We start from the raw sequence: 27888 nt of genomic DNA, 5'->3' as shown, positions 1-27888 counted from the left end.
CAATCCCTTTTCAATACGCCCCCCCCCACCCCCGAGGCGGCCTGTGGGGGTGAATTGGGGGGGGCGGGCGGGAGAGAGGGCGTTTTATTGTCTTTATTTTGCCTCGCAGGTAGCAACATTTTTAAGTCACTAACATTTTCCTCTGGACTTCTCTGATTGTCAGCCCCATCTTTCCAAAGCCCAGTGGAGGACGGTGAAGACAAAGTTGCTCTGAACGAGGCACTTTTCTGAGATCTTTGCTCTTACCGTCTCTATTCTGAAATCATAATAGAGATCGCAACGGAGCGGGGCTGGGGGACGGGGGGTGGGGAAGAGTCAACGCGCCTGCAGGATTTAAAAGAGACAAAAATCCAAGTAGCGGCAGGTTTAAGTTCCCGGGCCACTCGCGTCTCGCCCGAGAAAAACAGCTGTTTGCTGGCTCTGAACGCCGCCGGGGCTGTTTGTACACAACTATGAACAAGGGGACAGGCGGCTCGCCCTGGAGTGCGAATCTAATTTGAAATGTAGCAGGAGTGAAGCTCGCCCACTTAAAAACCCAGTTTCTGATTTCTTTTGAAGATAGACAGGAACATGGGCAGGATGTTTATACAGCGAAATGTAAACATCTTCTCAGGGGTTCTTTAATAAAAAGAAATCAGAAAGAAAAGTCCCTGGTAGTTCGCATAGAGCCCCTCACTGCGCCGTATAAAATAGCGCCCGTCGCCTGATTTGCTGCCGGGTTAGACTTTTGTTGTTGTTTGTTGTTGTTGTTGTGATATAAATATGTGTTGATTTTTTCAGCTATGCCCAGACTTTGATCCTCAGAAGTAATGGAGCTCTCTCTCTCTCTCCCTCACACACACACACCACATGGGGGGGGGGGGGGGGCGGGGAGGAAAAGGAGGGCAAAGCCTTCCTCAGACCCCCACCCCCCAAAAAGTCTGACCATCTTTTCCTCAGTAAAGCTGTCACTCACTAATCAAGGTAAGTCACTTTAAACTTTTGTCACCTTCTTACCAGGCGCGCGTGGTAACTTTTGCACAACGAAGCTGTGAGAGGGGCTTGTGCGGAGGGCCGGGCGGGGGGGGGGGTTTGGCTTTCACAGTTCATCGCTAGAAACTGAGCAGATGTGCTGGCTGTTGCCGTTTTCTTTCTTGTCAAGATGGGGGGGGGGAGCAAAGGCCAGATAGTACGAAAAAAATCCAACTGAGTTTGTGCTGCTGCTGCTGCCTGTTCTCGGCTCTGCAAAGTATCTTAACCGAGTGAAAGGCTGAAACCCCCTCCGCCGTCTCTCCTTCCTCCTTTAACTCCCCCTTCTGCCCAGATTCGCTTTTAAGGGTTTTATGATAATTTAATTCCTTTTAAAAGAAAGATAGATACTGATCGGGTTTCCAAAATCCCTGTTAACGTTATTTGCAGCCAGTCGTTACTAGCCTCTAGGGCGCCTGACACATCTGTGATACCACCAACAGGGATTTCACATCAGGATTTTTTTTCCTCTTCTTCTTCTTCTTCTTCTTTTCCCCTTGCAACACTCCGAAGCAATCTCCAGCGTTTGCAAGGGGAGAGCAGAACGTGTGTTTCCCCGGGAAACAAGCGCATTTCGGGACTTTTGCAGCTCAGTTCAGATCTGTCAGTGTGCCTCGGTATATAGTTGTGTGCAACTGGCCCTTAAACATGCTAACAACACAGAAAAGTGAAGCACCGAGGACACGTATGTACTGCAGAGAAGGATTTTCTGATTGGTATTTCACAGCCGGTCAAATGCCCTAAGCTGCGAGCGAGAAAGAAAGCTCTCTAGTAAATAGCTTGGATTCAGGGCCTGGATTGCAGGATAATCCACATATAACTGCAATGTGTCAGGGGGCTCTCTGTTTCTATGTGGCCTTCTCCCCGCTCCCCCGGCTATAGAAATACGGTGAAATGTTCCCATAAATTGATATTATACGGAGGAGGGACCATCCCCCAGCGCAGAAAATCCCGTCCCACATCTCCATCTCAAAGCAGGAAGACACATGGTTTAAAATACCATTCTATGCCAGAAAAAGCATAGAGCAAACGGGGATAACAAATCGTGTGTTGTTGCTTAGTTTAAAAAAAAATCAGACATTTCCCCAGCTCTTCCTTGGTGAGCATATGCTTTCTCTGTTTACAGATCCCAAATGTATAATGCAAAATAACCTTCTTAAATCAGCCTTTAATTTTCTTATGAGCCTGTCTAACCTATTTTTCTCCATTGCAGCTATTATGTTAAAGCTCAAATTATTATTTGTCTTGATTTCTTTAAAATATGAAATCGCATTGTAGATACTTTCCTCCCTCTCCCTCCCTCCCTCCCCCCACTTTGCTTGAAAGAAATATAAAGAATGAATTTGGAAATTAAACAATTCAGAACCCAGATTATATATGTCAATTCCAGAATTCTAAACAAGGGATGCAATGTATTAAGATCTTTTGCAATTGTTTCTGGGGTGCTGATAAGGACACATTAAAAATAAAATTCTGCCTTTACAGCTTGCATTGCAGTTCAAGTTAAAATGTTGGTGGTAATTTACATGAGGAAGTATGTCCACTATTGTATCAGGAAAAAACAACAAATCACCTGGAGCAAACATGACGCTTGTTTCAGTGATCTTAACGAAACAATTTTCTAAAAAATAAAACAATCTTTTGCTTAATTGTTTTCTTTGTTTCCCCCAGTGACTTTTGGGAGTGTGAAGATTTTTTCCCGACGTATTTATCTGGTAAACTTAAAAAAAACCCCATATAATCTACTCCGTATTTCATAGGCCTAGCTGTGGGAAAGGAAGAAATATTACATCGTTTTATGTAGTAAACTAACCCGTGTATTTAGTAAATAACAGATTTTGGGAATAAAGGCCAAGACATGATTTATTGTATCTAGCACAGGGATTTTATTTTACAATATATTAACCCTCAGTGTCACTCTTATTATGGACTGAGAGGACCATGTTGTTAGGTAACTTGTTATCTTCAGTGGTTTGTTGGTTATAAAACGTCAAAATTATTCAAAATATGGTCAAGACCGGATTCTTAAAGGGCAAATAGGATATGTCTTAAATTCCTGCTCTAGAAAAACGTCAGGCTGGTGATTCATGTAGATAGATATTTCCCTGCATAAAACAAACAAAATAAAATATAAGATCTCCCCTCCTCATCTGTGGCCCCGTCAGCAAAATAAACTAGATGGGGAAAATATAATTTGGAGCAATTATTGTCTTTTAAAATATGTTGCTTACTTTGATGCAGATTTCACATCAGACGGTTGGGCTAAAAATCAGCCCCGTGGGCCTGTAATGTTTCTTTTTTTTTTTTTAAATAACCCTCTGTTTTCAAATTAATTTCCAAAAGACATTTTTTTCTCCTTTTTTTTAAATCTGCAGTGCTTTGTGTAAAAATAGACAAATCTGAGCTTTCTTCCTTTTCCTGCACTGAAGGTATTTTTACTAGCTAATTGCTTAAGTGAACTAGACTCTGCAACAAGCCAGCCTGTAATCCGAGTATGGAAATGTATATAGGTAGTATTGTTGTAAGAAGACTGTGCAGTTGGGTGCTGCTTTGCTAAGAGGCCCATGTGTTTATCCGAGCGCAGACCACCCATGGAGAGGGCAGAGGCACGCGTGCGCCCCCCTCTCCACTGCCCCTGCTTTTCATTAACACCAGGGACTTCAGTTGGAGAAGCCCGCCCCCCTACTTCGCTTTCTGGAGGCGATCGCCCAAACTCCTTGCTTTAGCCCCGTGCAAACTGATGCCTAAACGTTTACATAAGGTAGGAGGGGAGGGAGCGATGGGGGCTGATTCAACCAGCGGGTTACAGACGGAGGGAGGAGGGCATTTTGTTAACTTGTAAATATTCCAGCCTAAAAGGTGTTGACAGGAGGGGGCACTATTTGGGGGGGGGGGCGCTTCGGGCAGCTCATTGGCATCTCCTCTCTATAATAAACTGTCCAGAAGAGGCTCTTCCAGGGGGAAAAGCCCGAGAGACGCTTGCTTCCCATCCCACCTTTAAGAGCCCAACTGCACGTGTGCAAAGCAGATTAACCAGCGAAGATCTGGGCCAGGCTGGGGGGGAATGCAGAGCCTCAGGGCAGTTCTAGCATCCGCTGTTGCTATTATTAACGTTCGGACCCGGCGCAGTTTTGGGTCTCACGCACCATCCGCGTTGTAGCTTCTCCGGGTAGGAAAAAAAAAATAACAAAAAACCACCATCGCTAAAAGCACCGTAAGTGAGTTCATGCAGGAAATATGTGGCGGAAAAGACAAGCTTTCCCGGAGCGCCGCTGATTTCCCTGGAGACCAGCAAGGCAAGCGAGCCAGCGTTAGCAACCCAGCCTTGGCCACAAGAGGTTAAAGGCAGAGGGTAGCAGGCTATTGGGCGGGACAAGATTCAGATGCAGGTCCATGCCATGAGAGTGCAGCCAGGATATAACTAGCCACACAATGCAGCATCCCTACACCCAGGCATACATACGCCATTCCCTGGTCCATTTCTGCTTGTGGAAAGTCCCCCCCAAATCAGGGCCTACTTTCATCCCTCCCCTAACTCTTATTGGTGTCAAATCAGCCCTGATCGGAATCTCTGACTCCATAATTGATCTTTTTATTCATTCATCTAGAATGTGTGTTTCCTATCACACAACATATACCTATGCATATATAGGTCTACACACACGGGCGTATACATCTGCGCCCTGACATATGTTATGAATGTCTAAATATGGTTTTCATGAACAGAAGTAGACGGCCTCCGTAGGATATTATCCTAGATCTACACACACATCAGTGAGATCTCACAAGCGTAGGTTCCGAGTTGGGACTGAGTGAAATCCATAGGGGTTTAGGGGAGCGTGAAGCTGGACCCCGAGTTTTGGGGCGACTTTGCACAAATTACCGCTGCTCAACTGTCGAACCCAGCTGCTGTTGGTTCTACTGGAGCATAAATGCGGCACTTACGGCCTCCTGGCAGCTGTATGCTAGGAAGAAGTTCAAGCCTTGGTCAGAAAAAAAGGATTGTGCTTTTTAGCTGCTTGGTCCCGAGGTTGCCCCAAAGCACACAGTTTCCATGACGTTCTTCAATGAAATATTTGACAACATCACAGCGCAGGAATTTACAGCCCTCTTCAGCGCAAGATTTTTGGGGAGTTTGCTGGCAGGAACAGTCCCTCAAACAGAAACCAGTTCCAGAGATATTAACCTTCAAACGTTACTATTTAGCTCCAAGACACAATCGCTTCCCACAGAGGAGATCTTTAAATGTCTCCGTGTATTTATATCTTCGCTTACGGGTGGGTAACTAGAATGCTTTCCTTTGAGCATTTTCTCGCTGGCTGGAACTCAGATTTGCGTAGCCTACCACGGCATAAATAGAGAGGGGAGGGAGAGGGAGAGATTCAGAAGGCGAACTCCGCAGCCTGCCAAGAGGTTACTGAATTGCTAAGCTGCGAAGTGGCTAAGGTTGCTTCGCTATATATGGGCCAAAAAAAAAAAAAAATAAAAAAAGCCTCAACTTGTTGCAAAGCCCAGAGCCAATCTCCGCACCCAACGGGAAATCTTAGCCCCACTGAAGTAAAGGAGAGCAGCAGGATTTCACCTTTAGGTGACATTCTCCCAGGCAATTCTGCCCTCACTGAAATTCAGTGCGGTCGGGATCGGGCCCTGCCTTGAGACAGAAGCTGTTACTTTCTGATAAAACGTGTTAGTCTCCCCTCCATATACTGTACTTTCGGTAGATCTGGCCTAACCATCGTTAGATTCAAAAGAAGCTTTGTCCAGCACTCCCAGACTGGGGCAGTAGCCTCTGATTCTGGAGTGAAAAAGGGGCTTTATCGCTTCGATGCCTTTGCGGGTGTATCAGGTAGTTGGATGCAAGAGAAAACAAAGAAGAGCTGTAAATACTCTTCTATAGAAAAGGAGATTAGACTGAACCCAAACGTCTGATTCCTGCGACAGTCGTGGACAGGGTATTCTTATGGTCAGGTATTTGGAGGAAAGCTATTTTAGGTCGGATCTTGCAATCCTTTCTCAGGCAAAGTTCCCAGTGAGCCTGCAGCATCGGGTCTGTCTTGACTCTTGTCTGTTATCTCACCAGTCCCCAGCTTATTTTGTTTGATAACCCTCCCTTCCCGCGATCATTTTCTGCTCAGCCTGTAGTTAAACCAGAGAGCAGGATATTCCCTGTTTCACCTCTTGCAAGGTGACGCCGCTCTGGGCCATGTCAGCAAATCCGCTATTGAACCAACCCAAGAATCCCTTCAATACATTCATTATTTCCTAAGATTTTTGACGCTATTTTCAGAATAAGCCGCTGCATGAAAAGTGCAGTATTATTTAAAGAGAGAGGAATACGTTGACAAAAAATAGGGTTAAAGTATCCTTTGGGAAAAAATAAATATGTATATAGATCAACGTAGCACACCAATAAGCTTATTTCTAAGGGAAGACGCGTTTCTAACCCCAACGAGTGTTATTAACCATACAATCGTCTTGCTCTGAGTAACTTGTTGTCCAGGAGAAATGTTTAGGTACCACGAATGTTTCAGATAAGTAATCTCTTTTACTTTCCTATGTGCGCCGAAGGAAAATAATTCTGAAGGAACTAAACTGGTTTGCTGAATGAAGATAAAACAGCAACAGAGTCATTAGAAGGACAATTATTCTTGTAGCATGAACAACTTTAATCCTTTGAGAACAAGGATTTATAAACTGTATCTTCCCGCCCCCGAATTATGCTTGAATTTATTTTCAATTTTTGCTTTTATAATCAAAATGCATTTGAAATGCCCTAATCCAAATTTCAGGTGGTTGGAATGGCGCAAAAGTAAACGACAACATGCATCAAAGATAGAAGATTTTGATTGTATGTGACTTGGGAAAATAGCTGTATTTGTTGTTTGTGGACAAGGGAAATAGTTTTAATTGTTGTGATGGTGCAAGAAACTTTTGTTTCCCCCTTTGCAAAGCTTACACCATTTTGTGGTTTAAAAAGTCCTGCTCTATAGTTAGAGTTTGGGACCGAAAAGAAAATACTGTTTTATATTTATTCACAGTTAAGCGAAGGGAGGAAAACCTTTTCTGTTATGCAGAGTGAAAAGAATTAATACAGTATATTTCCATTCTATATAAGGGACAAGTGAGCGTATTGATTTTTCTACTAAATAAATAGCACAATGGGATGTAAAAAAATATTAAATAACCAAATAGGTTACAGAAGTTAATTTACATGTACTCTAATTGCTCTCTTTGACATTAAAGAGTCTTCCTAATTTTTTAATACTTAACTGATTAATATCCAAATTAGTTCTCTCAATAAGTTACGTAGTGTTGTCCAGAAGCACAGTGTGTTGGTACAATCATACGGAAATATCAATATGACTTTGAAAAGTTAAAGAAGATAAGGAGTTATATGAGCCGAAAAATAGATCCGAGTTTCTGATTGTTGAGGCGTTGGTTCAAAGTCGAAATATAAATCACCAAATCAGCTTATGAGATCAACTGTGTGCTGATTGTCCATATCTAGAGAACATACCCGAATGTACATGTTTAGAACAAGGCGGCACCATTACATGCAAGACAATAGGGACTTCATTCACTGTTTCTCCGGCAGAGGTGGGGTGCGTATCGACTATTTGGCAGGCACAATCCGTGCATTATTGTGAAACCTTATCCCGCCTGCAATCCTTTTGTTAGAGCCTTCTAACAGGCTTTTGAGCCAAGCGCCCTCCTCTTGTGGAGAGTCAGAGAGGTCAGTGGAAGAGACTAGAGCTACGTTAGAAGCAGGATGTTGGGTCCATATGTCCCATGACTGTCGATGAATCTCCTCCGAAGCCTGGCATCCTAGGGAAGAGATGTTCCTGGCGAACGACTTGGGGTCCCTGGACTTTTAGAAGGAAGCTGTGGGGACTCTTTTGGGGAATGCATTACAGCAAACGTTGAACTCTCTCAGCTGCTAATATGGGTGGGGAAGTCCAGTCTGGTCCCTCCAACAACAGCCCAAGAACCTTTCCACGCATTGTGTCCAATCAAAGCTCTCCAGTTACCTGGAACACAGCAGAAAACCCCTTTCACTCCACACTCACAGGCTGGCAGAAACTATGTCTAGCCAAGAGGTTTGTTAATACCAGTTGTGTCCCTGGGCTGACAACATTTCCGTGCGGAATGGAATGAGACAAACTCCCCTGAAATCTTATTTAAACCCCTTTCCATACTAGAATTCAAAGCCTACAAACCAATATTCCATCCTCCACTTCCCCTTCCGGCGGTTACCAACTAGAGTGTAATATAGAAAGAGTTTAGTATCCTTAACCCAAAGATGTGCGTGGGTTGATACAGAATTATACCTCTCCAATAAGCGGATACAATCACCTTTCTTGGCTAGCTAAGGATAGTAACGTGTATTGAACTGTAATAAATTAATCTCGCACAAATACCAACATTTTAAGACAAATCCCAAGAGATAACCGAAGAGTTCGGACATACTTCATCCACTACGAAACCAAAGAATATCTTCAGATAGGAAGCCTTTGTATGAACTATAGGTAGCAGTCATCAATAGATGATTATGGCCTTTCAAAAAAAGCCACTCCCATAACGCACATGTAAATAAATGCATGCTATAGATCTGCTATGTATAGTGAGCTTTTGTGCTCACCTATCTATGGAGTAAAAGCAGGAGGAGATTTTCGACAAAATGATCAATCAAAATACATTTCAGTGCAAACTCTACCCTCAATGTCCTTTCCTATAAGCCAGGCTAATACAGATGCACATTGTTTATAACTGCCTTAAGGAAAGATCTCCATCTGAAATTCCCACTATACACAATTATCAGCAAGCAAGGCATCCGGGTGAGTGAGCCACCTGCTAAGAGAAGGCTCCTATAAATTAATCGATGATTTAACTTCCAGAGAACTAACGGGTTCTCCCCCCTCCCCTCCCGCCTTGTAGGTGCTAAATACAGCTCCAGGCAGCTCTCTGGCAAACTGTCCATAGTTCTCCAGCTCTCTAGGCAGAATGATAACCGCTTAGATAACGACATGCATGCATCTTTATTGTCTGGTGGCAATAAGGAGGTTCTGCAATGCTTTTGCAGTCTGATTCGTGAAGGCTTAAGCCTCAGTTTTCCAACGGATCCAGCCCTGGTAACGTCACACTAATTGCGGGGAAAGCGTATGTCAATATTCATCATATAAGGAACATTTATCATCAAGTGCCGTGCTAAAACAATGCCTCTTTGACGTGGTGGCATTGCCAGTGATTAGAATATGAAGAAATAAATAGAACAATAGAAAATGAAGATCCTAGACAAGGATGGCAGGGTCCTGTGTTGCAAATCCCCACACAGGGGGAATAGTCTGTACTCCCTCTGCTATTCCTGTCAGTGAGGAGTTGCAGGGCTGGGTGCTCAGACCGTGTATCCACATACGTATCAGTGGCAATCCAGAGGCCAGATTCTGCTCCCTTTGGTGCCAAGCGGATTAGGAGGCGGGGTAAAGGTTAGCCCTCAGAGTAAGAGACTCATTGACATCCGTGGTGTGGGCTGGATCCCCTCACACTTCGTTTCTCCTTCAAAGCATGTTCTTTCCCCCCTGCCTTACTGTGTCCATTGGCGAAAGGACACCAGAATAACACCTGGTTTTTAAAGATTCCTTTAAACAGGCCAGAGGGTTAGGGGCAAAGCACATAATAAACCTCTCCCTGGACCCCATCCTGAACGCCACGATGATGCCCACACTTTCTCCGTCTGCAAAATGGGAATGGCAAGGATAAACTAGCTAGCTAGCTGTGCAGAGCTGGGGGAATGGAAAGCACTAGGGATTGGTCACTATTCTTTTGCTACAGTAAAGTTGGATATGTTTGGACGGATCAGTCAATGGTCACTTTGTCAAGACTCCATTTAACCCCGCCCCCTTTAATAACGGTCATCAGAAACGCAGGTAGAAATACTTTGCAATATTAGAATTAGCTTCCACCTGATGCGGATCCTGCACAGCTCAGCTAGGCAGAATTTGTGTTGAGTTTAGTGAGCGGTCTGCTTCCCCCTGGGATGCAGGATTGGGCCCCCTCCCTCAACCTAGTCTCTCTGACAGTGAGTGAAACCAGGGCCCCATTCAAATCCATGGCAAAACTCCCATTGATTTCAGTTGAGCCAGGATGTCACCAGTGTATGTATAGTGGGCGTAGGTCCATACACAGAGTTGGATAATATGACTCCGCCCCCACCGATAGTTAGGTTCACCGATTATAGATTATACCGCCAATTTAACGTCTGAGGGGACGTGATTTTTACCTTCTTGTTTCCATAATAAATCTCAAATTTAAACTATATACAGAAATTAAGGCAAAGGAGGAAAGCGCTGGACGCCTATCTGCTGTGTAAACGATGCAAAACGAATTTTGACATCTCCTCCCTAGGCAGGAAAATACAATGTTCTCTTCTCCCCCTCCTTTAAGGCTAAGCAATTGTTTTTGGTGGAATCTACCCCAGCGCCTTAACGCAGAAATTATCTTCAAACTGGCCTTTTTTTTTAAACCTTTAACTTTCTCTTTTAGGTCAAGAATTGATTCCCATTTGTCGTTCTTCATTTAATCTGAATGGGCGAAAGCTTCCTGCTTTAAACGATTGGTCTGGTGGCGTTTTTCACCACAGTTTTAGCGTTTAATTATAATAGTTTTAGCGTTTAATTATAATTATAATTAATGTTATGGAGTCCCCACTATGCTAACAAACACAAGTATATTAGAAGCACATAACCTCAGTCTGTATCGAACTAGAGCGGCGGTGCTTGTTAGAAATACAACAGTTTGGACAATCATATCGCTCATTTCCTATAAAAATAATCATTGAAACGGTTAATCTCCTTTTAAGAATCGGTTTCAGGCTAAGTATATAGGCATTGTTTTTGATTAACACAAAAGAACACTCTAAGAAATTACACTCCAGGGAAAAAAAATCCTCAAAGGATTTGATTGGGGTTCATTCAAATGGAAACATGAAATATAGAAAAGCAGATACACGAGTCTCTGCAAAAGACTGGTATTTGTTTCTGGAGTGACTTGTGCTCTGCAATAAAGCAGTTGTTTTCTCCATGAGTCCCTCTAATTATAGGATCTGATAGATTAAGTTTTCCCATTCTACGTTTATATTTCGTGTGTTCCTCCGTCCGCGCCAGGCAAACTTTGTAGAAATTTATTGAAAATGCAAAATACCAACCCTTAAATTCTATTGCCTTCTCCTTAATCACACGTTAATTTTTAAAATATCTCAGTGGTTGAAGGGCAAAACACTCAGGTCCTGACAGCTAATCTCCACATCAACTGCATCCCCAATTCTTAAAATATGCCTCAAAATTATCAGTTTGCAGCGAATCCAGTTAAAATCGGTAAATCAAAGAGAGATCGCGGCAGAAGTTTAGTTGTATTGTTTTGTCTGTCTCAGAAAGCACTGCCTTAAACAACGGGATTTATATCTTAAAGGAATAAGAACAGTGAATGAATGATACATTAACCGTGTTTTACACTGTTTATTTTTCTGACATTCTGGGTATACTACGATTAAAAACAAAAATCCTGAACATTCCCCCCCCGCCAGTGATATTATTTGAATGTTACAAATCATTAATTTAAAGCATCGTCGACGATCAGGAAATGTATCCTTTGAGCAGGGAGGTCCTGGATGAAATTGTTGTCCTAAAACATCTGCTGGGAGTTGTTTTAAAATGATTTTAGGCATCTCCGAGCGGAAGGTTTATGAATGTAGCTCTCAATTGTCGCATTCGTTTCCAGACATAGTTGTTAAAGCGACTATATGATCTGTGTGCAGGGAGGTTATACCACCTCGATTCACCGGGTTTAAAATCACCCCGAGCATTGAGAGAGCTTTTTCTCCGCCGAGGCTCAAACGAGTGCCGCCTTCTTTTCTATCCCATAGTCTGCAGCTTGTATTTCGAGCGACCATGGAGGGCGAGATCCCTCCTCTTTACCTATCTACTCCCAACCGCCCCAATCATTCTGAAACTTCCAACGCCAGGCTGAGAGATAAGGCAGAAAGTGATTGCAAGGCGGCCTGGGTTCCTGGTCTCTACAGAACAGAGCTCCCCGCAACCATCAGAGATGGACAGACCATGGATGTAAATCAGAATCAGCCACCCGGCTCCCGGTCGCTGCTATTTGCCTCTTCGCTTTGGAATCTTATTTAAGGCTACGACGTTATATTACGCGGTGGAGGAACCAGCGCACTCGATTGAAGCGCGCGAATCAGAGCAGAACCGAGCCCTGTTCAGTGCCACGAAAAGGACTGAGTTTGAACCGCCCCGAGCGAGAAACAGTTGCTCAGAACTGCCCCATAGCGAGAGCAGAAATCACAAGAAGGCAAATTGCAGCAGACACTTCTGTATGTCTTTATTGCAAAACCAACAGGAGGGTAAAATGCTAAGCACTTAAACCGCACCCAAGCCGTTGTCTATATAGCGATGGCATCTGGGGAGAGATTGTGTCCCATCCACAGAGGCATTCAACTCCCCTGATGGATGTTAAAGCAGTATCAAGTGCTTTGATTAAAACAAATATACGTGCGTTGTGAAATTAGTGTCAGAAAGGAGGGGTATAACATAGGGAAAGCGTTCCAGACTGCAAAGCTGTAAGAGAAGCCATGTGTTTGATTTGCACAGATTTCACTTAATTGAAAGAAGCCATTTCTCTGGAATGTTCTCCAAGGTCACCTTGCAACTGTGAAGTGTTTGAGTCATCTGTTTGAAGAAAACAACAGTATTTCCAAGTTCCGATGAATAATAGCGTGTGCAGGTAGATAGGGGCACAGGTAAATTTCCCTCCGAAACTGTAAAGGGGGAAGGAGAAAAGAGACCGAGAGCGAGTAAAAAAAAAAGCCCCCGCATGTAAAACAACCAAATCAATACCGATCACCTCACTTCAGAAGGAGCAGTTTCAGTTGTTCCTTCTCTGTTTCTCTCCCCAGAGCCAGTAGTAAAAGCAGAGCAACCCACCTAACCCAAAGGAACTGTCACCAAGAGCTTGAATTCTGCATACAGTGTTGAACCCAGAGCCTTAGATATTGTCTGAAGTTGAGGGACAAGAACGGAAAGAGGCTGAGAACAAAGATTTTTTTTTAATTAACCTACCAAAGTTTTGTTGTATAGGGATAGTTTGGCTGTGTGTGAATGTCAATGGATATAGTTTTTTTCCTTGAGAAAAGTAAAAAACACCAAAATAGATTTTTGGAGGTGGGGGATCAATCTATATATCTAACTTTCTATATCTATATAATGTACGTATTTTAGTATATATAGACATTGATTGAATGTCTCTATATATTTTAAAATACTTGTAAATCTATGTAAGTCAGAAGTATTGAGAAAGAGAGAGACATGTACACACATATTCATTCACACACTAAAGGCAAGCTAATATGCTCGCTGAAAGCAATGAGATGGTCTCTACATTCACTTTACTGGCTTAGTAGGTGGCCATGTATATTTTTGTTGAGTAGTGTTTATGTTAATAAAAAAGGATGAGATTACAAACAGACCACTGAATGCCCTGAATTTTGCTGCTGGATTGGTAAATTGTATAAGTAATCAGTTTCTGTGAGCAAATATGATTGTTGTAGTTTTCGCAGAAACACATTTGCATTATTTGGGGAGATTTTCTGTGTGTGGTTATTGCTGCTTTTGTCTTGCTCCAAGCTGTATAATATGTTTTCCATCAGCTCCTAAGAAAGACACAATCGAGACAAGGACAGACTAGCTTTGGTGCTGGGATTGGATTTGGAAAATAACTGAAAGTGCACACGAAAGATGTATGAAAAGCACTCAGGTTTGCAGCGTGTTTGGTACAGTATCAAAGGGCCCGATTCTGCTTCGTCCCGTGGAGTAGGCAGGGCAGGATCGGGCATTTAAACACTCCCCAAGAGGCTCCCCCTACAGAGTTCCCAGTTTTCCATGATCACGGCTAACACATATTGGCACGTGGTCTTTGATGATCACACCTGAAATTGTAATAACTGTAGCAGCCATGGGGTTGATAAATACGAGATCTTTCCAGGACTATTTCAAGCAGACCCTCCCCGAGATTATCATCTGCTCAAAAATCAGTGGCCTCGCATACCCCAAGATTTCCCCAACTTCGATGGCCAAATCGTTTGCCCACCCCCTTTAAATCACAATGGCAGGCAAAGGGCCCGATTCTGAGGTCCTTAGCCAGACACAACTCCCACTGACCTCAGAAGGGGTTTTTACCCTAACTGCAGGATCAGGCTGTCGAGTCTAGCGGACTTTTCAATCAATCACCATCCCTAAACATTTAGGACCACAGGGACTGCACCGAATTCGAATGTTTCTTCGAGATATTGGTACATGCGCTCGAACCAATGCATTTGATGGAATCTCTTGCGTGCAGATTACTTTTAATAAATAGGATTTTTACAAACTTCCCCTGTCCTCATCTTTAGGTACAAAATTAATTCCATGCCCACAAATTACGTCAGCCTTTTCCAGATAGGTATGTGTCTCCTTCGCTGGTTTCCTACTTTCCTTTTTTGCGGAAAAAGTTCTCGACAAGAGGACACTGTTAAAGGAAAGCAGGGCTGGGTCAGAGCAGTTTTAGATTCATATGTTTTATTACGGTTGTGTTTCCTCATGGACTAAACTACAAAGGAAAAACGAAGTGTAAACAAATCCCGTTTGAAGAGGATATTACCAAAAGTTCAGGAATGAGCGTGGAACGTTCGCAGGCCAGAATGTAACAGAACAAGGAACAACAAAAACATCTAAACAATAACCTCCGCATGCAAGAAACACGATTGCTTGGCCGAATTAAAGTTGCTGGTAGAACTTCCGCATTGGGTTTGGTGGCAGAGATGAAAGCGATGCCTGCTTGAGGTAGTGAACTTGTTAAAAGCCCAAGGAGTTAGACCCAATCATGACAACGGCGTTTTTAGCTGTTATCTTGTATTCCGAAAGATTTTACCCTAAAGGGGGTTTCTAACTTCACTTGGTGCCAACGGTGCTCCTCGCTGGATGCTTCATTTGTATGATCTATATTTGGTCCAGCCCGTTCTTTCAGGCATATCGCGCTAACGTTTAGTGCCTGAGCAATACGTTATAAATATAGACTATGCCTAATGTGTTAAGATTTTTCTTTTTAAGGATAGAGAAGGCAATACAAGATCGCCTGTTTTGAAAGATGCAGAAATCAGCCAAAAATACATTATAGACACAGGGGCCTAATTTCCCCAAAACCTGAATCACCTCGGCTGACTTAGCCCACGTTTTCAAGTGACTTTATCTGACTTCCTTTTAGTTTTGCTATTTAAAAAAACGGAGAAGTATTTTCTCGTGAAACCTGCAATTTCTCCAGTTAGGTCGGAATAATAATTCCTCCCCGTAAATCAAGAATGTATCAGTTAAACCCCAAACCACCATTCCGCCGGGATCTAGAAAGAGTTAAAGGATCGGAGAACGAATTCTCCTTTAAACTTGTAGCGTTTCAATCCTCTTCTGGTTTTCCTGAACGGGTTTATTTCAAAGTGTGTTTAACCGTGTGCGCAGTACAATTGGGCTGGGAGGTTTCCTGTTAATAATAAAAGCGCTAAGCAGACATATTGAGATCTAATAAGTGAACCCCCCCCCCTTCCTAGCACCAGTATCTGACCATACTGCCTTCTAGTTCCAGCTTCCAGCAGCATTAGTGATGCTGTATACCCGCTGTGCAACTTGAGGCAAAAGCAGATGAAAGTGATGTCACATTAATGTCAGCCAACAACTCTAGCCCACACAGCCTTGATTGCTCTTATTAATCTTGCCAATTTGTCTGTCAGCACTTGGCTAATCCGTAAATAGCCTTCAACAGGTGCTTTATGCTTCTGCCACATCCTTGCTTCTCCCCTCCCCAATCAGCTCGCTTAGAGGGGGACAGTGACTTTCTCCTCTTGAACTGTGTGTGTGTGTGTGTGTGTGTGTTTTTTAAAGAAAACTTTCAAGCTATTGTTTAGTCTGTGCAGGGGATGCTTTGGTTCTCCTGAAAGGAAGTCATGGCTCAGGGAGGAAATGTTTGAGAAACAATGGGGGATTACCTGCCTGCAATTTACAGGCTGCTTTCACAAATTTGGCAAAAACACAGCTTCATCACAGCCTTCTCTTCTCAGCCACGGATCTCTCTCTTTTTGTACAAGGGATCGCTGCCTATATATTGCCTAGCTGAGCTAGACCCCATAGTAAACAAGGCAATGCTTAGGCGCCCTAACTGGTGACTCCTACCTGGTCAATTTCCTAAGAATGGTCTGGCTTCCATTTTAAATGGACATCCAGTTTGCTGATGCTCAAATTCTAAACACCAGTGGCTGATTCCACGGGCTGTTATTTGTTCTGACCTTATGCGCTTACTTGGTGCGGACAGTGTTTGGACAATACTCCCCACTGAAGCCGTTTCTGCCCCGAAGATCATACAGCCTAAAGTTATGTTCCCTTTGCCCTGCGTGGATTTTATAGCCAAGATCAAGTAAAAGATCCCGACCAAAGCCGGAGCTAGGGAGAACACATTGTCCCCGAAGCAATTTTATCCCACAATTAAACTTAAGGTCAAATATTTTCTTCGCTACGCTATCAGAAATTCCACCGTCTTATTATAGTGTATATTTAGCCATAAAATACGGGTTGTATGGACTCGAGGATTAAAATTATTGTGTTTGTAGGATGCAATCTTGCCAGCTCTGGGATTTAGCACAGTAATCTTAAACACTGGTTTTTACATGTAGGCAGCCCTGTCAACTAGGAAAGCTGAATCCAGAGCGCTTTGCTCTTGCTACAAACCGATTGTTTTATTTCGCCTTGGCAACCGTTGCTTACGTTAAACGGTTCACACGTACTTTTTAAACACTTTACCTCGTAGCAACCTCCTGTTGCACCTTATCTGGAAAATGCCTCAGTTTGTGAGGATTAGTTTGACACGCTTGGCTTTAGCATCCAGGACTGCTGCTCGTTTTTAAAAGGCGAGGTTGGCGCTGCATTTCTCTGATCCTTTGCTCAGCGACAAGGGAACAGCATCTTTTAAAGTGGTCTCTCTACGGGATCGCTAAGAGACAGGGGAGTCACGGGGAAATGTTTCCAGGCACGTTTCCTAAGGTTTTGGATCATTCACTCTGAGAGCTTTGGGTCAGATCCGAAAAGCCCAGATCCACGCACACAATAAAATACAACCCCTGGCTGCAAGTTCACGTCTTCACCTGAATTTCCTGTGGGTAGACGGAGCGACTATTTTCCAAGCAATTATTTTATAAAATAAGACGATTAATCCACCTGTTCTGGATTCGACCTGCAGTCTGAGGACATGTCAGGAAACGACTCGCAGCCCTGCACGGTGCAAATATTTGGACGAAAGACAGGTAGGAAGGATTGTCCAAATGTTTACCAAAGGCTGTGGATAGGCTGGGGATTTATAACCATGTATAATCTCTGCCCCCACACAACTTCACTAGCAGGTGCGTCTAGTTTCAATGTGACACATGCTGTGGGTGTGTGGTGGGAACGGGGGAGAGAGGAGAAAAGTTACGACGCAGTTCTAGGCATCCTGATGCACTGTCGTCCTGAGCTTGCTCCCAGTGAAGTCAATGGACAATCTCCTGTTTACTCCAATGGCTACTGGATGAGGGCCAAAGTCAATTTCAACGATTCAAGGTCCCTGTTCGCAATTAAAACAATTACTGGCATTTTTAAACCCAAGCAATGCATCTGTTTGGTCATAACCGCTGAGAAAAGATTACAAAACTGGGCGTGCTTTCAGTCTTGAGAAAAGAAGACTGGGAGCGAGGGGACCTGGTAACAGTCTTCACATATATTAAGGGTTGTAATAAAGAGGACAGCGATCAGTTGTTCTCCATGTTCCCTGAAGGTAGGACAAGAAGTAACTGGATTAATCTGCAGCAAGGAAGATTGAGGTTAGATATCAGGAAAAAAACTCTGGTTAGATATCAGGATAGGTCAACTCTGGAATAGGCTTCCAAGGGAGGTTGTGGAAGCCCCATCATTAGAGGTTTTGAAGAACAGGTTGGACAGACACCCATCAGGGATGGTCTAGGTTTACTTGGTCCTGCCTCAGTGCAAGGGGCTGGACTAGATGACTTTGAGGACCTTTCCAGCCCAGCATTTCTACAAATTGTAACAAAATAATTGCTCTGGATTACTTAGGCCTATCAAAATATTTATCACAACACTAACTGCAATATTGTAATATAATTCTCTCTAAACAATATATGTTTACTTTCCAAATGATATGTTAGGATTCAAAATAGACCAGTCGGACAATAGATTGTAGGGAAAAATCAAGGCAAAGAGAGACTAAGGCCCAGATCCGCAAAGGTCTGTAGACTCATAACTTGCCATTGAAATCAATGGATGCTAGTTGCCTAAATACCTTTGAGGATCCAGGCCCGGGTGATTTGACCAATCATGCAGCAGGTCATTGGCAGAGATGGGAATAGAAATGAGCTCTCCTGACTCCCAGTTCAGTGCCCGCTCCTCTAAGCCATGCTGCCTGGAGAGCAATTATTTTGTCAGCATAAATGTATGTGTGTTTACTGAGAGAATCATTATGATTACTACAGTCATTATCATAGCCACATAGGAATTGTCATTCTGGGTCAGCTCAGCCCATCTACTCCAGTATCCTCTCCAACAGCAGCCAGTCCCAATGCTTCAGAGGGAGGTGCAAGAAATCTACCAATAAGCACTCCTATCAATCACTGGCAGAAAATCACTAGCATGCAAAATGAGAAAAATCAGCATAACATTAAGTTACTCCAGTCTGGCAATTTCCCTGGCCTCATCCCCCTGGTTCTGGTTTTGATGGTTTTACTCTGTGCTAGAAACACTAACATGAATTTAGCATGCAGCAGACTAGAGAGGATTTCAGAGGACGTGCTTTTTTTAGTAACAAACAGCAATCCTATCTGCTGCAGAAAAGCCTTTAATTCATTACAGCCTTGTCCTACCACAATTTGCTGACTGCTCAGAGGGGTGGATACAATGGCTCCATTGTTGTGTCTGAAGGAGATCCCATAATTGCACACTGTTGATTAAACGGTATGTTTTCTATTTTGTTATCTGATTTATTTAAACGATTTTTCTAAGATAGGTTTTAAGGGGGGGGGGGAGCTTGCCCTCATTGTGTTGACAAAATGAAGTAAAATGGCTGAATTATTTATTTATTATGGGAACTTTGCAGTTTTTCTCCAGAGCAGGGCTTGAAGAGTAAAATATAGGAGGAGGTATTCAGAACTCTGTCAATTCAGTTTTTGTGCTCAGTGAAGTTTTAATGTATACTCAAGAAATTAAATCCTAGTTTAAATGCAAGTCTCAATGCAACCTCAAATATGGAATCATGCCTCTATAATAACCCAAACTAATCTGGATTTTTCTTTCTCTCTAAACTATTAATTAGCACTCACCTAAACAATGTGCTTGAAGAGCTTCCCAGATTATGCTGTTAGGCCATAGACCAACTCCAAGATATATAGCTGTGATAGTGCCACAGAGTAACAGTCTCACCTGCTTGTGTAAATGGACACATAAGACGACCCCTAGATTCTAGCCCTCATTGAAGTCAGTGGGAAGTATGGATCTGCATTGTGGCACTCCCTGTTAGTACCCAGCCCGGGGCCAAGGAAGCTAATGATCCACCAACAGACCAAATTCAGTGGTGAATCCTGGTTACATGCCACCTGAGGCATGTTGCACATCTTTCTAAGAAGATTGAAGTCAGTGGGAACTTTACTCTGGATTTCAGTGGGAGCAAGTGCAGGGTCTTCTATGGCGAATTAACTGTGGCTCTATCTTTATGGCAAGTGTGGCTGTGTTTCTGTAAACATCTGTCTTCATTATGACAAATGTGGTTGAGTTGTCCCTGCTCCACAGCTTTCTTCACAACACAACCATGTATCCACCACATTCGTGCAGTGAATATTGGCCCTTACGACATGGCTAGGTCGAGGTAAGCGGCTTTGCATCGACCTAGTTGTGGAAACGTCATCACTTAAATTTGGCTCCCACCGACATAAGTGCCTCTCTTGGCGGAGTTAGTAACGTCCCCTCCCTGAGCAGCGTGGAGTCACGGTCAATGTAATGAGGTCACTGCAGGGCCAGTGCAGACGCTGCGTCGACTGTTACTGACTTTCAGGAGCTATTGCACAATGCCCCCACGCTGCCAATCCAATCGATACAAGTGCTTCCGGTGAGGACGCGCACCGCCAGCACAAGGAGCCACCTGCACGCACACAAGTGGTTTGATAATGGTGGCTGTATGCCGGCGTCAGTTAGGTCGACATAATTTTGTAGTGCAGATGTGGCCACATATCTACAACATTTCTTAACTTTAGGCCTCTATTACGTTCCAGAGATCTGTACATCAGAGGGGACGTGGCAGCCGGGGAGAGGGCCGGAAAGCCTCCCTGCCTGGATCACCTCTTCCTTCACTGGATGGGCGATCAGACGTGTAAGCTGTGGTACCAGGATGTGGCCAGCACAGTAAGTGCACCCTAGGGCTGTCATTCACAGTATGACTCTGTGGGTCATGTGGAAGGACTAGGCTGGGTGAGGAGGGCTGTCATTCACAGTATGACTCTGTGGGTCATGTGGAAGGACTAGGCTGGGTGAGGAGTGAGCAGGACAGGGTAGTGGGAAGACACATCATCCCCTCACCCAATGGCCCAGCTGAATTCTCCGTGGAGAGATAGTACAGCCCCCCAGCCATATTACCTTTTCTGCACCACAGGCATCTGGGGTGGGAACACAAGCCATGCTTACTGCAAGCCATGACATTAATGGGATACAAAGTTAGAAGTACTGTATCGATGCCTACAGGGGAACCAAATCTCTGTCTTACTTAGCCAAGTAATCCTACTGAGGTCAATGAGACTATTGCAAAACCAGTAGGATTTGGCCCAAGGTTAACTAAAGTAGAAACAAACTAGCTAGGGCTTTTAAATTCACTGAGTTTGGGTTGGAGACTGCAAGTGATAGTTTGTGGTCCAGAGCAGAGTGGTGGTTATATATATTTATTTTTTAAAGGGAACCATTGACAGATGGAAAGGTTTTTATTCCACAGAATTTTACTGACTGCTCTTCCAGGGAACATGCAGAATTTTATGGCCAAATTCTGCACTCGGTTTCCCTGGCGTAAATCCAGGCCTGGGGCTGTATTATCTTATCCGGTGATGCTGTGAAGGAGATGATCTGAGTGTCCCTGTCCTGTTCCCAGCCCACCCACCCCCTTTCATTGCCCCAGGACTGAACCCTGAACCTGCAGAGAAACCTGGATAAGGCCTGAGGGTGACGGGGGGAGGTTGGGGGGGGGAGCAGAAGTCCCATGGAGACAGCTGTGGCTGCTTCCACACAGGGATTTCAGGGAAGCAATCTGGGTATTACAATTGCCAGAGGAGCTCTGTGTACTAATAATATTGAAGTCTTTTAATATGGGAGGAAAAATATCTTTCTCGGAAGGAAAGGAAGTTGAGTACAGACTGGGCATAGGTATAAAGCTGTACAATGCACTCTCTCCGAATGTAAGATCATGGTGTATTTCTTGGTGTCACTTGTCTTACTGAGCTGGCTCGAGTTCTGTTAGAATGTGGATTGCTGAAAACTATTCCCCAAGCAATGAACAGTTACAGTCCAATGCATGAACCCATACAAACCATTTTCATTATAGCCTGGAAACTGGGCGCACTGAGAGTCAGTCAAAAATAATTTGATGTGAAGTTTCTCTGAGAAATGTTTGTTTTAACTGGCATGGAAGGGCCAAATAACATGCCTTGTTCAAGAAATATCGGCATCAGAGATCAATGAACATGTTGCAGTGACAGACCCTGTATCTACACCTACATTACAGCTGTTTGGAAAATGTTTTTATTATTATTATTGTTATTCCACAAGCCTCCGGGGCAGTTTCTCAGCACTTATATGGCTGATAAATTATGTTCTCATTGACCTCGGCAGCAGCACTGGGCATAGGTCCTCGAACTAGGGGTGCTACCGCACCCCTGGCTTGAAGAGGTTTCCATTATCTGCAGCGTTTCCAGTTTGGTTCAATGGCTCTCAGTGCCCCCCCCCATTATAAAAGCTGTTCCAGCACCCCTGGCACTGGGGCAATATTTTCTGGGGCAACAATTAATTGCTCTCGAACAATTTCTTCACTGTATTATGAATATATTCCATATGGTCAGGCTACAAAGAGTTCCTCACTAGGGTCCATTTTTGATTACCCCATGGCACTAATTATCTGCAGTGCATTGTCAATGTGCATTTTACAAGTGTACTTCAATAGCAAGACTGTAGAACTGGGAGTCAGGCATTCTCATTTCCATTCTTCGCTCTGGCTCTGGGACAAAACACTTCACGGTCCCTGCGAGTCCATGAAATTTCCTCTTCTGTAAAGTGAAGTATTAATATCTACCTTGCAAGTGTGTTGAAAGGCTTAATGAATGAATGTTTGAAAAGCATGTTGAAATTTTTGGTACCTCACTGTAGAGTATTGAAAACTGGTTGGAGCAGGGGCTGTCATTTACTAGGTTTTTATGTTCCCTGCACCATTAGGTCTCCAAACCACAGCCACAATATAAACAATACGTACTAATAAGGATGATGTGGTCTAAACTTAGGCTCATGTTAAATATACTGATTCAAATCTTAGTTCTTAAGATGTTGTTGAAGTTAGTATAAAATTTAAGAAAAAAAGAGCAGAGATGAAGACCTTCTGAAGCACCTTCTATAGGCATCCTGAATTATTATTACTACCTTGATATTTATGAAGTCTTTTTTTCCCCTACACCTAGTTTTCCTTTATTTTCATTGGGCTTAAAGACCAGATCTTGCACTTGCAAAAGACAATGCAAAACGTCTCTTGTCTTCAGTGAGTGCAGGTTTAGGTCATATTGTGGATAAGGGGGAATATTGCAAAAAAACATTTACAAAATTTTGAATGAAACCCACAAGTTAATTCCAGCGGCCTTTGTGATCAGCAGTGTTGCCTGCTAGACAGATCACTAGACTGGGACTCAGACTTGAATTCTATTCATGTCTCTGCCACTGGTCTGCTGGATGACCTGGGGCAAGACACTTCGCTGCTCTGTGCCTCAGTTTCCCATCCCTAAAATGGGGATAAATGCTGACCTCCTTTGAGGTCTATTGATGAAAAGCACTATATAAAAGCTAGGCATTGTTATTTATTCACTTCCCATGAACAATTGTACCAGTGGAATTCTATTTGCAAGAATGCGCCTTCCTGCTGAAGATGACGTGTTGCCCTTCTACAGATGTTCTTCTCCTCTAAATGCATCAAGACCCTGTCGAATGCCCACCTGAAGTCACTAGGAATCTTTCCTTTGATTTCAATGAACATTAGATTAGGCCCTATTGTCAATTCCCTCCTCCTTACCCCCTAGTTTGTGAGTTCTAAAATAAGGCACCTACATCCAGATTTAGGCACCTGAACATCAGGCCATCATTTAGAGGTGCTGGGCACCCACCACAGCTAATGAAATGAATGGGAGACAATACCTAAATATGGATTTAGGTGTAAAATTTTCAAAAGCACTTTAAGTGACTTAGGAACCTGCTCCATTTTTAGAAGTGAAAGTCAATGGGACTTAGGTTCAAAAGTGCCTATGGGCCAGAATTTTAAGGGCATTCCCATTGCACTTCTGAAAACCCCACCAGTTGCTTATGTATGTCTTTAGGTGCCTAAATACCTTTAAAATTCTGGCCCTCCGTCACTTTTAAAAATGGGATAGGCTTCTAAGTCATTTGAAAATGTTACTTTTGGTGCCTTAAGTTAGGCACCCAAGTTTGAAAACTTTAGCTTAAGACAATTTCTTGCCTTACATAGCTCAAGAAATATTCAGCGCGCTAATATCGGTTGCATGGAGCCATGCTTATGTCATTACTTTAAGTTCATTTAGCTATGGTTCTTGTTAGCTACTTGATTATTGCATGAGGTAATATAGTTACACAGGGTTTGCCGTGATTTAGTTATTCATTTCAGTGATGCATAATATAAAAAAAGGATAAAACAAATTGTCTCCATAAAAACAGAAAGCCAGCAATGGTTTCATGTCACATTTTAGCAAAAACATCTGTAATTGTCCCCACTCACTGAATGTGAAGCATTAATGGTCATCCTCCACTAAACTCAGTTTCAGCTCTGCTGTGCATTAGGGAAGGAAAAGTTAACACAATCCCAGACAGAAAGACATTGAAACAAGCTGCCCTTTTCTCTTCTTGTACTTTCATAATTCTGCCACAAACCGTTTTTCCCCCCTCTTCTTTACAGGTTTTTGGCCAGCCATCTTGACCTACTCTGAGGAATTTTCGTGCATGGGGCTTTGAATTTGCAAGCGTGCTGTGTATATAATCTTTCTCTGAAGATCTTCTACAGTATAGTAATAGAGAAAGAATGATCGTATGATACGCTGCCCAAAGAATATTCAAAATGCACAACTTTTAGCTTCAGCCAATGGTGGTTATCAAACGGTAGTTGAACTACATATATAGGTTTCCCTATTTTCTCTGTGTAACTGTGGGGCACAAGGGTCAGTTTTATTTACCATTGCATGACTCCAGTTTTACCTCAGTATGACTCTCCTGGTTTCAGTAGTTCATACTGGGCTTGAGCTACTGGTAGGGATAGCAATCTCATCACCTCAGTGGTGCACATTTAGGGTGGACCTGTGGGGATTCTGGAGTATTAACTAGGCCTCCTTTGATTGCTGGGCAGACCAACCCAGCCTTTTTAATGCATTCTCATCAACAAGGACAGATCACAAATAATGGGTCATCCCCTCACTAGTGGGAGTGGGATGGTTGCCCCTTAATCCACTACACTTCTGTTGGAATATCTGTATAACAAAATGTTGTATGTTTCTCTTCCTAACTCCTAGTGTATATTGATTGTATCAGGCTGATAATGAGATGAGCCTCACTAATTGTAATGCTAAGTTGCAACCATTTTTCTTCTCAGAGATCTGTGAGTATGGAGGGCCTGGGGTCACATATATGCACTGACATCCTCCCTGTTCTCAGTTGTCTGGAGAAACTGCTAGATTGAGTTTTTGCAAAACAATATGCAGGAGTGATAAAGAAACAATTCAATATGTATTTCTGCTAGGCTCCTAAAAGACCTCTTGTATGTACTCTGGCATTTGCTCTTTATTACACTTTCTTTGTTAGTTTAATCTTGTTGTACTGAATGCTTAACTACTTTTTCCTTTCAGTGCCTGTGGAAATAAACTCCATGATTTAATCTAATTCCATGTCTCAGAGATTTTTCAAATTTGTTGCCATGACCATTAGCGGGTTAGGTGAGAATTAGCATAATCAGTTTATAAATGAGAAAACTGAGGTGCAGACATTAAAGGCCACATTTAAAACAAAAAATGGCCTCGAGTTATATACCTGAAATGTTGCACTCATGGTGAATGGGGAGAAAGGGACTGAGAGATGGTCTCATGCATGTATATAATTATGCTTTACATTTACATAGTTTTTTTTTTCATTCACGCATCTCAAAGCCTTTTATGAACATCAATTACAGGTATGTAAATGTCATTAGCTCTTTATATAGATGGATAAACTAAGGGGCAGATGTATTAAATAACTTGCCCATGGCTAAAAAAAAAGTCAGTGGCAGAGTTAGGCGTAGACCCAAGGAATAAGACTGGGGTTCTAATTTGAAGATCATCACCTTTGAAGATATACACCTTGGGTATATCTTCCATGTCAAGGCTGAAAAGTAGTGCCACATATTAGAGATCTGGAAGATGGATGATGACTTTTGGAAGATTTTTGGCCCTAGGTGCACTGATATTCTGCAGGTCTTTAGGACTTTTACTCAGCAGAGGTTGATCTGACTTCAGTTTGGTTTAAGTTACCAAAGTTACCCACCCGATTAAAGTACAGTTCATAATATGGTCTATGGCTAGCTCTTTCTTTGATAATTCCTTTTTCCCCATTTGTTTATCTCAAGGAACTGTGCTTTGTTTCAGGCCCAAACCAAAATGTCTTTCTACTCTGTTCTCTCCTTGACTTGTTGCAGATGTATTGAAATAAATCTTTAGAAAGAACAAACCTTCGTTTCCTCTCTCCACCTGATGCAGTCACAAATTCCAGGAAAGAAAAATAAATCACAGTCTTAGCTCACAAAGTCTTGGATGACACCATGTCTACTTCTGCAGTCCACCATTCAAATGAAAATGTGCCCATCACCTCACAAGCTAGAGCATCAGCCTAAAATATCAAATTCTAGCACACAAACACACCAAGCCAAAATAAAGCAAAAACACATTCCCTTGAGCCAGAAGGGATTTCTAGAAGGCCAGCTAGTCAATTCTTTTGGATCTTTCCCAATAAAAAATGGGGGCCCTATGTGATCTGATAGTGGGACACAGACCTTATAAGAACTAGCTCCCTGTTCTGACTGGCCCAAGTCAGCAGTGACCAAAAGTCACTGAATATATGAATATTGTTGGTGGCCTGTGTGAAATGAGTTGAATGGGTGTGTCTCATTCCAGTTCCCAGTGGAAAGAAATCGACACCACAAGAATGACTATGGCAATTGTCAGCCTAGTTGTAAGTCCCAATAGAGAGACCAATGACTGAAGGGGTATGAAGCTGGAGTTATCCTGGCATTCCTATGGGCTCTTCTAGCATAGAGTGGTGGACACACAGGCAAGGAAGTTTGCATAGAATTATAGAAGTGTAGGGCTGGAAGGGACCTGGAGCAGTTATCAAGTCCAGCCCCCCATCCTGAGGCAAGACCAAGGTGACCTAGACCATCCCAACAGGTGTTTGTCCAGCCTGTTCCTAAAATACCTCCAATAATGGGGATTCCACAACCTCTCTTGGAAGCCTATTCCAGAGCTTAACTACCATTATAATTAGGACATTTCCCCTAATATCTAACCTAAATTTTCCTTGCTGTAGATTAAGCCCATAACTTCTTGTTCTACCTTCAGTGGACATGGAGAAAAATTGATCACAGTCCTCTTTATAACATATTTAGTCCTTAACATATTTGAAGACTTATCAGGTCCCTCCCCAGACTCTCTCAAGACTAAAACATGCCCAGATTTTTCCATCTTTCCTCATAGGTCAGGATTTCTAAACCTTTTTTTCATGTTTGTTGCTTTCCGCGGGACTGTCTTCAATTTGTCCATATTTTTCCCTGGAGCATTGCCACTAGTAGCTCTACAAATTACTCCAGGCCTTCAGTCTTCCCATCTGACACTCTTCACCAACAGTAAAAGTCCCTTAAAAATTAAATCTACTTTTAAAAAAATCAACGGCATAGTGTGTTATTTTAATAAAAATGCTTGGAGGAAATGCGTAGAAATATTCTTCCAATAGGATGCATTCTATTTGACAGAAGGCATATCTGTATGAAATAGTTGCAATGGTATAATTTACAGTGCAAATGTAATATGGTGAAACCCTCATATGGCCACTCTTATGCTGGTAGAAGAGTGCCATTTTTTGGTTTAGTTTAAGTTGACTAGGAACAGGTTTAAGTTAAATCAAACTAACACCTAACTCTGACATAGCACTTTTCATCTGTAGCTCTCAAAGTGCTTTACAGAGGAGATCAGTATCATCACCCCCATTTTACAGATGGGAAAACTGAGGGAGAGAACAGCAAAGTGACTTGCCCAAGGTCAACCAGCAAGCCAGTGGCAGAGCCAGAAATACTACCCAGGTCTCCTAAGTCAGTGGTTCTCAAAGCCGGTCCACCGCTTGTTCAGGGAAAGCCCCTGGCAGGCGGGCCAGTTTGTTTACCTGCCGCGTCCGCAGGTTTGGCCGATCGCGGCTCTCACTGGCCGCGGTTCATCGCTCCAGG

At 43.0% G+C, this 27888-nt stretch overlaps 1 long non-coding RNA gene across 3 annotated transcripts; it reads left to right on the top strand.

Annotated features, from left to right (window-relative positions):
* The first annotated feature begins 876 nt into the window (after positions 1-876).
* Positions 877-25231, top strand: LOC117886850. Of its 3 annotated transcripts, none has more exons than XR_004648065.1 (3): positions 877-963; positions 20399-20528; positions 24331-25231. It is a non-coding gene; the product is annotated as an uncharacterized LOC117886850 (long non-coding RNA). The 3 variants fall into 3 exon arrangements; XR_004648066.1 differs by lacking the exon at positions 877-963 and adding an exon at positions 16765-17392; XR_004648067.1 differs by lacking the exon at positions 877-963 and adding an exon at positions 18450-19088.
* Positions 25232-27888: the final 2657 nt, after the last annotated feature.

The sequence above is a fragment of the Trachemys scripta genome, chromosome 13, assembly GCF_013100865.1.
Source record: "Trachemys scripta elegans isolate TJP31775 chromosome 13, CAS_Tse_1.0, whole genome shotgun sequence".
NCBI lineage: Eukaryota > Metazoa > Chordata > Testudines > Emydidae > Trachemys > Trachemys scripta.
This window is presented reverse-complemented; position numbering and strand designations above follow the sequence as displayed.